Below are 9,744 nucleotides of genomic sequence, written 5' to 3' on the forward strand. Positions count from 1 at the left end.
CTAAAGTCTGCTTTGCCCCAAATTAATATAGCTACTCAAGCTGTCTTTTGATCACTTTTAGCAGCATGGCACATCTTTCTCCATCCTTTTACTTGTAATATATCTGTGCCTTTACATTTAAAATAGGTTTCTTATAGCTAGCATATAGTTGGGTCTTGTTTTTCTTAAATCTGCTCTGACAGTATCTGATTTATTTATTTATTTATTATTAGCAAATGTATTAAGAAAGTAAAGGAATAAAAGAATGGTTATTCCATAGGCAGAGCAGCCAGTATCTGATTTTTTAATTGGTATATTCAGATGATTCACATTTAAAGTGAATATTGATACAGCTGCCTTAACATCCACCATATTTGTAACTGTTTTCTATTCATTATACTTATTCTTTCTTTTTTCCCTCCCTCTCTCCCTCCCTTTCTCCCTTCCTTCCTTCCTTCCTACTTTCCTTCCTTCCTTCCTTCCTTCCTTCCTTCCTTCCTTCCTTCCTTCTTTTCTTGTGGTCTCTCTCTGTCATCCATATTGGAGTGCACTGGCATGATCATAGCTCACTGTAGCCTCCAGCTCCTGGGATCAAGTCATCCACCCACCTCAGCCTCCTGAGTACCGGGGACTATAGGTGCAGGCCACCATGACCAGCTAATTTAAAAACTTTTTTGTAGCGATGGGGTCTTGCTATGTTGCATAGACTGGTCTCAAACCCCTGGTCTCAAACCGCTGGTCTCAAGCAACCCCTCCTCTTTAGCTTCCCAAAGTGCTGGGATTACAGGCAAGAGCTACTGTCCCTAGCCTGCTTCTATTTTTAATCTTATCTTCTTTCTCTGCCTCTTCTAGTTTTAATTGAGCATTTTCTGTTATTTCATTTTCCGTTTTGCATTAGCATATCAATTATATTTCTTTAAAAAAAATCAGTGATTTCCCTTTTTACAAAATTTGCATCCTTAAAAAATATACATTTACAACTAATCTAAGTCCACTTTCAAAGAACGCTGTATTACTCCACGGGTAATAAAGGCATTGTTTCTTCATAATGTAGCATTCCAAATTCTTCTCTCCCTCCTTGTAATATTGCTGTCATTCATTTCATTTATCTGTATGCTGCTACCACCCAATGCATTGTAGTTATTATTACTTTTAATTGTAATCTATTAAACAAATTAAGAATAAGAAAATGGAATGTTTTATTTTACTTTCATTCTTCCTCTGATGTGCTTTATTTTTTAATGTAAGTCTGTGTTTCTGACCTATGTAATTTTCTTTCTCTTTGAAGAATATCTTTTACCATTTATTGACGGGCATTTCTGCTGTGGACTCACTCAGTTTTTGTCTGTCTGGAAAAATATTTCTCCTTCCCTTTTGAAGGATATTTATGCTAAATACAGAAATCTGAGTCGGTGGGTTTTGCTTCTAACACTTTAAATATTTCACTCAAATCTCTTCTTGCTTGCATTGTTTCTGATGAGAAGTCCGTCGTAATTCTCGGGTGAGGTTTTCATCACTTGTCTTGCACCCTCCAATTTCTTGCAAGATTTTCTTTATGTCTTAGGTTTCCTGCAGCTTGAATTTAATATGCCCAGGTGTATGTCTGGTATTTATCCTGCTTACTGCTCTCTGAGCTCCCTGGATCTGTGGTTTAGTATCTTCTATTACTTTTGGAAAATTCTCAGAAATATTTCAAATATTTCTTATTTTCTCACCTCTCTCTCTCTTTTATCTTTCAGTTATTCCCATGACACACCCACACTTCTTTCTGTAATTGTCTCACGGTTCTTGTTTATTACGTACCATGTTTTTGTACATGTTCCTCTTTGTGTTTCAGTGTACGAAGTCTTTATTGACGCATATTCAAGCTTGTGAAAGCTTTCTTTGACCACGTCTAGTCTACTTAAATAGCCCATCGAAGGTATTTCTTTATTTCTGTTAAAGTGTTCTTGATTTTTATCATTTCCTTTTGATTCTTAGAATTTTCATCTCTGCTTACATCACCTACCTGTTCTTGCATGTTGTGTCCTTCCTCCATAGAGCCCGTAATGTTTCAATCATAGTTATTTTAAATTCACTGCCTGATGATTGCAACATCTGTGCTATGTCTGAGTTGGGTTTTGGTGCTTGCTCTCCTTCTTCTCATTGCACTTTTCCATGCCTGTTGGCACATCTTGCAATGTTTTGCTGAAAGCTGGAACTGCTGTCTCTGGCAATAGGAACGGAAGGGTCCAGGCTTTTTGAGTGAGATTTCATGTTAATCTGCCGAGGAGCTGGGTTGTGCTTCATGTTTGCTGATGCCAGACGCTGAGGTTCCTTGTTTGCTTGTTCCTCTCTTGTTGTGAGGTTTACCGAAGAACTCCTTCTTAAATAGAGTCTATATTTTGCCGCTCTATCAGTCGTAATCTGTTGGGGGGCAGGAGAAGTGTCATATAATTTTATGATTAAGTTTCACTATTCTTTGTGGGCCTGAGTTCTTGAGCTATGACCTTCAATAGTGTTGTGTAGCCTTTTTATTATTCCCTTCCTGAAAGAGGAAAGCCAGAGGTCTGATAAGCCTATGGTCAAATTGTTTCACTGGGGGTGGGAGTTGGGAGCAGACTTTTGTTCCCAGGATAGAACCCTCCGGGTGTATTTTTAGGTGACCACTATTTCCCTTCCCTTCCCTTTCACATGAAGTAATTTTTAGACCATCTTCAGATCTTTACCCTGAGACCATAGGGCTCCTAGAGGTAAACTCTACAAAATCCTGCCCCCTCCTTCCCCCAGGGTTTTTACCTCTCCTACTAGTCCACACTCAGCCACCAGGAATTCATCAATTACTAGTTTAGTGTTCCTACAAGTTGCTGGCTCCAGCAGCTTAGCGCCCGCAAGCTGATTTCAGCTGTGACTTTCCGCACTAGCCTGTCTCTCTCTCTGGGTGTCTGGGTGAGAGTTTGCCCTGGGATGTCAATTCTTTGATGGATCTAAGTAAAGCTTGCTTGTTTCTTTCTCTTTCTTTCTTTCTTTCTTTCTTTCTTTCTTTCTTTCTTTCTTTCTTTCTTTCTTTCTTTCTTTTTTCCTTCCTTCCTTCCTTCCTTCCTTCCTTCCTTCCTTCCTTCCTTCCTTCCTTCCTTCCTTCTTTCTTTCTTTTCTTTCTTTTTTTAGAAAGATTTCCCTCTGTCACCTAGGCTGGAGTGCAGTTCACTGCAGCCTCGATCTCTGAGGCTCAAGCTCTTCTCCCGCTTCAGCCTCCCAAGTAGCTGGGACTTTTTATTAGTAGTTTTTGTAAAGATGGGATTTCACAATATTGTCCAGGCTGGTCTTAAATTCCTAGGCTCAAGCAATCTGCCTATCTCTGCCTCACAAAATGCTGGGATTACAGGCATGAACCACCACATCCATCTTAGTGAAGTTGTTGATTTTCAGTTTTCTCCATTTTTGTTTTTCTTGTGAGCTCAGGAGTGATAACCTCCAAGCTCTTTTTGTGTTGGAGATGAAGCCTGAAGTCTCTCAATATACTTTGAAAGGCAGCAAATGGAATGACGCCAGCCCTCTGCTAGGTGGAGAGAGAGAGGCTGAGGACTGGCCTGGGGTTGCTTGTTGGCGACGTGCCTTCTGCCATCCTTTCTTCTTGGCCTGATGGCAGAGTCAGGACAGCCTGCCTGTGGACATAATTAGTAAATGTGTCATCTGCTGGCTGATTAGGATGTGGTGCTAAACCCTTCTCTAGGTATGATTCTGTCCCAGCGATTCCTCTGCCTGGGCCAGGCATCAGCCCTAATGAAAGGCTGCAGGACTTGTCCACACTGTGTCTGTCTGCGACCTAATGGGTGCGACGGGAGGCGGATGGATTCAGTAAGTCTCTCCCAGGTCCGCCAGATTGGGTCGGCAGGTGAACAGCACGTGGGCACATCAGGAGGAAACTGGGCTGGCAGCAGGGAGGTGGATCCCAGCAGCCAGCCTGTGAATGGCCCCATGCTGACCCCTCCCCTGGGCTCCTCCCCACTCCCTGACTGGGTCCAGAGCAGCCCAGCCCCTCCCCTGCAGGGCTGCAACCTCTGGCCAGGGATCCCTGTGGCTTACACCTTCCTACTCACATTGCGAGGGACACCCTTAAAAAAAAAAAGGTTGGATGCTGCTTCCCACATTTCCCCAGTAAATCCCAAGCCGCTTCCCCAGCCATGGAGGCACCACTCTCCTGGCTCTTCCAGGTGGCTCTCCTCCTTCCACGTGCTGACGCCTGGGAACACCCTGCTCCAACAGCAGGGCCATCCTGCCTCTCACCTCTCCAGACCCCGGCCTGGGCTGGCCTCTGTCTGAACAACCCGTGTGCTCCTCACTCCCTGATCTGTTTAGCTCTCTGCTCCCACCGCCCTCTGCAGAGAGCCCTTCCCTCCCGACCACGCTGGAGAAGGTGTCGCCGTCCCCCTGGACCGGGCCTCTCCCTGCCTTTGCCCTGCTGCCTCACCCTGTCGGGACCACCTACCAGATCTGTGCACCCCGGGGAGGCATTGCAATGTCAGTGTCCAGCACAGCCTGGACCCGAGGGTGGACCCTCCTAAGGCTGGGCCCTGTGTGACCCCACAGGCCACGTGCCCCTGTGTGCCCCGTGTGCCCCTCTGGACCTAGCACTGGACAGGATGATTGGAGAGGGTCCAAGGAGATGCAGGGAGGTCAACTAGAGACTCCTACAGGAAGGAGTCGACCTGCTCTGTAGTTATGTTTACTTGTTTTCTCATTTATTTTCTCTCTCCCTGCAGAAAATCAGTGTCTGTGCTGCCCTCCTCTGTGTCTCAGCACCTGCAGCAGTGTCTGGCCCAGGGCAGGCCTTCTGATGCATTTGTGGAATAAGTGAAGGAAGCTGGGAAGCTCTGTCACTGGGCATTGGAGCTGAAAGGAGGACAAGACCCTGAGGCTTGGCGGCTCCAGTGGAACTGGGAGGACTTTGGAGGCAGCAGGGCCTCCTGCTCTCTGCAGGTATTTCCAGGCTCCCAGCCGCAGCTGTCTTGAGACTATGGCCCCGAGGAGGCGGGAGATGGAGGTTGAGATTCTGGGCGGGAGGAGGGGGAAGGGTAGGGAAGAATGTTAAACTAATAAAAACCCCTTTTACATTTGCGGCTGTAAAACTTTATAGAGATTTCTCAACACACGACAAGAATAATAACCAGGCTTTCTTTTCAGTAATTGCCAAAACCACAACACCCGTGAGGCCTTTTGCAAGCAGGATAATCCCTGGGCGCCCGGCCCCAGGCCGGGGGCCCGAGGAGAAGGAGCTCAGTGTCCAGGCCGGCCTGGGAATCTGGTGCCCACCCCACCCTCGCCTGGGCCAGGGGACAAGGCCAGGCTGCCAGCCGGTGCACAGCAACCTCCAGTGGCAGGAGGGAAATTTCTCTGCCAGTTCTGGAACTTTCTCTTTCCCTGGCTGGCGACCTGGGGGTGGATCCAAGATGATCTCATGCCTCATTGTGGATTCGATTCTGCTGCCCCACGGCTATGGGAAGTTGGCAAGCCCCTCCCAGATCTGGGGCTAGGTCCTCGGAGTTGTTTAAGGAGGGAGGGTACTGCATCATTTAGGTCAGCGTAGTGAGCCCATCTCTGACCGGGGACTGGTGACTGGACCCTGCCTTAGAGGAACCTGGAGGTTCATTCATGAGACTGAGGCACACAGCCCACTCTCTCCCCTGGGATGTGGCTGACAAGGACGCTTTCAGGCTGATGTCTGAAGCATCGTTTCTTACAACCATCCACATAGAACCCGAGAGAAACTGACAGTGGGTTAGAAGCCTCTGCAGACAACCCACAGTAGCCGCGTACCGTGTGCACCAGCCTCTCCCACCTGCTTCTGCCTCCGGGTGTGCGGTGTGACCCCGGCATCAGCTGCGACATCCTCTGTGTCCTCAGCTCAGAGCTGATGGGTGGTGTCTCCAGGACTGACCCATGGGCCGCGTGCAGGGCAGGCTGAAGGGGAGGAGTCCAGGAGGACCTGCAGGGTTCTGGCTTCCTGGATAGTCCCGGGAGGGCCCTGAGCTGCTGTGGGAGGAGGACTTTAGAGGAGTCTGCCTGGGAGGTGAGGGGCTGGCGGCAGGAGGTTGACTCCTGTTTGACTGGGCTGTCTGATGGGCAGTTGGGTGCCAGGGTCTGGAGCGCAGTAGGTGGACTTTGAGTCACAGTTACAGGAGAGCTGCAAGTGGTCAGGAGTGGCTGCAGCAGCCCAGTCAGTCTGGAGCCAGAGCTCCCCAGGCTGCAGGCTGGGAGTGGGTGGGGACCAGTCCTGGATGGGGCCCTGGAGGAGGGTGGGCTGGAGGAGGCAGGGCGGGGCTGAACTAGAGGAAGATGTGCCCTCCTCTCCTGCTATGTCCCCGCTTTCCTCTCCCTGCAGCCTCACAAATTAGATCGCTTTCTTAGACTACAGTCTCACTATGAAAGGGCACAGATTAAAGTGTCCTACCTTGCTCTCTCATCCCACTTCCATTTTCAGCTCCCAAAATGTCACAGGTTGTCTCTTTGCCTGGCTGCCTGGCTCGGGCAGGTAATAATTGGTGCCCTGATACTCAGGTGTGAGCACCAGAGGCCGGCTCAGCCTCCACACCCACCACAGTGCCCTCCCTCACCCCGGCAACCCACTGCAGCTCCCACAGGGCTGGGCTGCAACTTATAGGCTGGGGGCTTGGGTGAGTCAGGGATCAGGGATCTCCACACTCCACGCCAGGCTCTGCTTCCAAGGCTCACAACACAGGCCAGGCCCTGACCCTCTGCCAGGGGTACAGTGTGTGTTTGTGTGTGTTTATGTACCCAGGTATATGAATGTGGGGTATATGTGTGCATGCACATGTGTGAATACATATGTGTATAGAGGTGTGTGCCTAGTGTTAATGTGTGTTCATGTGTATGTGTGAGTGCATGTTTATGTGTATGTATATATGTGTGAGTGTACATATGTCTGTGTGCATGTATTTGTGTGTATCTGGGAGAGTACGTGTGCATATATGTGTGTGCCTGAATGTAGTGCACACATGTGTATATTTATGTGTGTGTATGTGTGTATGACTGTACGTGTATTTAATGTGTGTGTGTGTACATAGGTGTATGTGTACGCATGTGTGTACATGGTGCACACATAAACATGTGTTTTCTTGCTGCACATTTCTGAGCAACACAGGGCAGTTTCATCTGGAGGCAGTCTCCTCGCCGGCCAGCCTTCCCTGGGGAATCCTCACTCTAGCAGGACCGTAGCCCCGTCAGCATCCCTGGCTTACAATGGCGGGGTTAGATTGGGTGGTGAACTTCGTCCATGTCACAAAAGAGCTAGAGGATGGGGGATTCGAGCAATGGGCTCAGATTTCTCTCCCTGGATTTGTGGCTGTGTCCTCCTCAGCAGAGCCGTGGCCCTCCCACGGAGAACAAGCCCTGAACAGTGTCCCTGGGGTGGGGGTGTTGAGAGCCAACTACCCTGGTGACGGCTCTTCAGACCTGAGGGGCCTGGCTGTCCCCTCACCTCAGCAGGGCACTGTACCTTGTCTTCTCTCCAGCCTGCCTGGGCCAGGTGTCCCACCTGCCCTGAGGTCCAGCCCAGCTCCAGCAGTTACTGGGTGAGTTTATACATGGCACCCCTGCCCCACTCCACTGAGTGTGATTCGGAAACGGGGTCACCTCTGGGGAAACATTAGCTCGTTTCTAGCTCAAGAAGCAGATCTGCGCCCCGGCCTTCTAGTGTCTCCAGGACGCTGACTGTGCTTGGCTGCACAGGCCTCCAGGCCGGCGAGACACCCCAGCTGCCTCCACAAGCAGGCAGAGCCTTCACACCAGCTCGCCCCATTCCACACAGCTCACCAGTTCACGTTTTCATGCGGTATTACATGAAAAGCACTTTTTGTTTTAACTACACAGAATGTATCAAAATGATTTTAATGTGAAATGGCTCACGCAAAAATTATGACAAAGTGGACTTGCCACGATTTGCTTACACCTTCCCCCAGCCCCATTGATGTGATGTTGTTCTCTTGCCTCAGGTTCCAGAAAGACCCCTCTGGACCTAGCACTGGACAGGATGATTGGAGAGGGTCCAAGGAGAGGCAGGGAGGTCAACTAGAGGCTCCTATAGGAAGGAGGCCTGGGGCAGAGCACATCTAACGTCCACACCCCATTACGCTTGCACTGTTATTATTTCTCCTCCTCCCAGAGACAAAGAGCAACCCCAAGACCAAGACCAGCTGAGGTTTTGGTCTCATATTCCTTCAGTGAGCTCTTCACCCTGGGTTTAGCCCACAGCCGTCATCTGGTGAATGGATGTTAAGAACTGTGTGAGTGCAGGAAAAGAGGAGGCCAAGGACCATGAGCCTGAGGCCCTTCATTTAGAGAAGACTCAGCGAGGATCCGATCAGATACCGGATGTCGGCATGAGGTAAGAGAGAACCTATCCTCTATAGCAAAGCTAGCACCAAGGGGCAAAAGTAAGAGCGGGGCAGGTTTTGGTTCCAATAAGGAAGACCTTTTGGTTAAGAGGCATTTCCATGGTTGATTCCACTGGAAATAGCTAACTGGAGCTGTGGTTGCCTTGTCACATTCTGGTTCCTGACGCTATTTTCTTTTTCTGTTTGTTTGAGACAGGGTCTCACTCTGCTGTCCAGGCTGGAGTGCAGTGGTGTGATCACAGTTCACTGCAACCCCCTCCTCCAGGGCTCAAGCAATCTGCCCACCTCAGTCTCCTAAGTAGATGGGATTACAGGTGCATGCCACCATGCCTGGCTAAATTTTTTTTTTTTTGGCATTTATTTTTATAGAGACAGGCTCTTCCTATGTTGCCCAGACTGGTCTCCAACTCCTGGGCTCAAGAGATCCACCTGCCTCAGCCTCCTAAAGTGCTGGGATTACAGGCATGTAAAAATAAGAGGCTAATCCTAGCCTTTTATTTTTCTTCATATTCCAGGACACCTCTGACACACTTTGCATGTGTTTGTTTATGGACTTTTATCTTCCCTAATAAAGGTCATCTTTTTTTCACTACTGAAACCTCAATCATGCTAACTCTGCTGCATACATTGAAAGGCCTCAAAAATGCATTCTGAATAAACAGATGGTTGGATAAATGGATGGATGGATGAAAGATAGATGAATGTGGTTGGATGGATGGATGGATTGATGGGTGGAAGAACAGATAGGTGGAAGGATGAATGAATGGATGGATGGGTGGTTGAACGGATGGATATGGATAGATGGATAGGTGGGTGGATGAATGGAAGGATGGATGGATGGACGCATGGATGGATGGATGGTTGGATGGATAGATATGATAACCTCCAAGGTGCCTTCCAGTGATACAATTTGTCTCCTTCCTGCATTTTCTGCCAGGCTTTCTGACTTTGGATGACTTGATGTGGCCACTTAGTCTTGCTTTGTCTCTGTTTCCCCATATCCAGCCTCTTGGTTCAATGCTTACTCCTTTTCACTAGTTGTCACCCTAAACAACGGATCTTCCCTCCCTATTATGGTGCAATTGAGCAAAAGGGGGCTAATTGAGACTGGTGTTTGCCAACCTCCCCTCACATGGTAACAGGTGATTGAAACAATTATTATTTGTCTAAATACATTTGAGAAAACGGCACCTTAGATCCCACTCTTGAGGATTCACAATATTGATTAGTGTTTCCAAAGCTCTAAAATGTGGCCAATTATGTTGATCTGTAAACATAATTGGTTTACAGGTTTAAAGAATGATTCCCTAAATTAGTTGACGATGGGACCTTTGTGTTGTCAGTATTGAAAGGCATGACGTCTTGAGCAACA

Source organism: Papio anubis, chromosome 16, assembly GCF_008728515.1.
Source record: "Papio anubis isolate 15944 chromosome 16, Panubis1.0, whole genome shotgun sequence".
NCBI lineage: Eukaryota > Metazoa > Chordata > Mammalia > Primates > Cercopithecidae > Papio > Papio anubis.